A 3,060-nucleotide genomic window follows, 5' to 3' on the forward strand; every position below is an offset into this window, starting at 1 on the left:
TGGTGCTGCTGGTATTAAGGGTGATATATATGTATATATACATACATGTACACACACAAACACATTTTGAGTCAATGTTTATTTTGTCTTCCTTTCTGGCCCTCTATTCTTTCTGGGTTTAACCCAAACTCTTTAAGGAAGAGAGCGTGACATGAGCTCAAAGTGACTAGGATTTGCATTCTCAGTTTGTTAGATACTCACATTGAGATCACCATGACTCAAGTTTCAGGTGGAAGCAGCTTTTCTTGGCAGATTTATAATCTATTAAACCCAAAGGTTGGGACTGAACTGATTTCTCAGCCCCAGAGAAAGTTACAGGGTCACTGACACTGTTTGGCAATAGGAGACAGCAAAGCTGCCTGGACCACATTTCAAGTGTGTCCTCTTCTCTCAGCTTTGTCTCTTCAGTTCCAAAGGTTTCTCCTGGGGCTCACAGAACCTGATGCTCATCTGACCCATCTCCCTGAGGAGCTTTTCTCTGAATAGAGGTTTCTTTAACTTCAAAGAGACTCCAAAGACAGAGAGAGGGAAAAGAGCAGATGGGGGCCCTTTAAATCTGGCCCCTTCATTGGCTGTGAACTACATCAACAATGGCTTCCTAAGCATCTACAAATATAAGTTAACTCGTGGTTGCATTTTCTTAAGAAGCTTATATTCTCAGAGGACGGATGAAATGTAGTCAAATGACATAATAAAAAGTGGAATGCACCCTAAAAGTAGAACAAAGAGCCATACATTTTAAAATAGGAAAGTGAGCTGGAATAGTCATGTAAGAGCATTTCTCATAGAGCATATGAAATTTTAATTGTGATGCTGAAGGATGGGTAGAATTTTGATACACAAAAAATGCAAGGGAATGACATTCTAAAAAAGAAATGGTGTAGTTTCAATGCTACTCTCTCAATTTGTCCCACCCTCACCTTCCCCCACTGTGTCCACATGTCTGTTCTCCATGTCTGCATCTCCATTCCTGTGTTGCAAATATGGCTGATTCATGTTGATGTAACCAACACAGAAACCAACACAATAATGTAAAGCTATTATCCCCCAATTAAAAATAAATTTTAAAAAAGAAATGATCATAATATAAGGTGGAATAGAAAGGGGCTTGGGGTCCCTTTCCAGATTGGTTGAAATGCAGGATTCAGAAAAAGAATATCAAATCAAAATCATGATTATGATTTTGCTTTGCATATGAGGATATAACCTGAATGCTTTTCAGGAGAGAAATAATAGTTCTAACAGTAATGCTTTACAGAGATTATTCCAGCATTTATTTACGCTGCCACACCCACAGTGTGCTATCCTCTTTGTAACAGGAGGCCAGATCATCTGCTGAAAGTAAAGAAGGCGGGCATGCAATTGGGATCTTTAAAAGTATGTAGATTTGGGGAGGTTACTATAGCAATTTCAGAGAAATAAAACTTGTAGTGAAGACCAAGAAGACTGAAGTCACAGAACACAGATCATGTAGCATAAGTTTGTAGCAGCCAGCATAATACTATAGTTAGCAGTATTAGAACGGAAACATGGCGAACAGATGGTGGTGGCCAGTGAGGTCTAGGAATGTGCATGGTGAGTGGAGCAGAGGATAAATGAGGAATGCAAAGGTATAGAAAGGGCAGATTGAGAATGGCTGAATCCCAGCTTCTGTTCAGGTGGAAAGGTAAGTAAAGTTTATATGGATATCTACATGTGCCAGGCAATAGGTTAAACAATTTTTACAAACTCTGTGAATTAATGTTGATGTATTCATTTTATGGACAAGGAAGTGAAGAATTGGTAGGGGAATGGTATGGGACAGGATTCTAATCCCGGTCTGCCTGATGGAGACAGAAGAAAGCAGCTGGCAGTTTCCTCATGGGTGAAGACAGTGGAAGGAGTGGTCTTTTTGGAGAAGTCTGGGTCAAGGCACACCAGGGGACTATTAGGACGTAAAAGGAGGATAATTCAACCCATGCTGATGGGACCTCAACAAACTTGTAAGCAAGGTTGCTTCTTTCTAATTGCTTTGTTATTGACTACATCCCTGAGCAATTTAGCAGATTTAATGCAGCAGTTTTTTAAAAAGAACTTTCTTCTAACCTGTTATAATATCAAAAAGCTGGGAGGTTGGCTGGTAGTGCCTGAGTCTGTTAGGATAAAGGCATCACATTTACATTCTCAGACAAGAACTTTGTAGCTTGCTTTGTATCCCAGAATACCCAACCATGTAAAGTTCCTAGAAGGAGAGAACTTTTCTAAATATGTGTCCCTTTTTTTCTTAAAAAATTACATCTAATTTTTAAAAAAATAAATTATTGGGTTGGCCAAAATATTCATTTGAGTTTTTCCATACAATATTACAGAAACCCAAATGAACTTCTTGGCCAACCCAATAGTTTCAAACTGAGGTCACAGATAGTGTTTCAAGAGTCATGATCAAGAGTCAAGCCCTTGATCTCGAGGCCTTTAATTCTTGAGATTGACATATTCTGCAAATTGATACTGATCTCTCTCTCCCTCTCTTTTCCTCTCCTTCTCCTCCCCTTTTTCTTCCTTTTCCTTTCTCCTCCCTCAAACCCCCTCTCCTTTTTAAATATTTATGTATTTTACTTGTTTGTTTGTTTGCATCCTGAATGCAGAACATGGACTTCCTAGCTGTGCCACACTGACTTAGCTGCATGTGGTGTCTTAGTTTTCCTGAGCAGATATTGAACCCACGTCCCATGCATTGCAAGGCAGATTCTTAACCACTGAACCACACAGGAAGTCCTCTAACCACCCCGTCTTAAAACTGTTTTCAGTATCAAATGTTTTCTTCATTTGAAAACATTGCTGCATTTGGAATGAAGCTAACTCCACAATGGCTTTGGGATTGCCTCTGGGGCAACCTTCTGAACAGGATGATAGGAGCTCCCTCAAGCCCCTCTATAGGGAGGGTCTCCAGGCATCCACCCTGCGAATTCCATCAGAGCACAAAAGGCCGTTCCCTGCTCATATACCTGATTCTTTCTCTGGAGTTACCTGCCTTTGTCCATCTCTTTCTGCTCCCCAGGGTAGAACATAAAAATTTACTTC

Source organism: Giraffa tippelskirchi, chromosome 4 (assembly GCF_054371585.1).
Source record: "Giraffa tippelskirchi isolate mGirTip1 chromosome 4, T2T-mGirTip1v1.2.pri, whole genome shotgun sequence".
Taxonomy (NCBI): domain Eukaryota; kingdom Metazoa; phylum Chordata; class Mammalia; order Artiodactyla; family Giraffidae; genus Giraffa; species Giraffa tippelskirchi.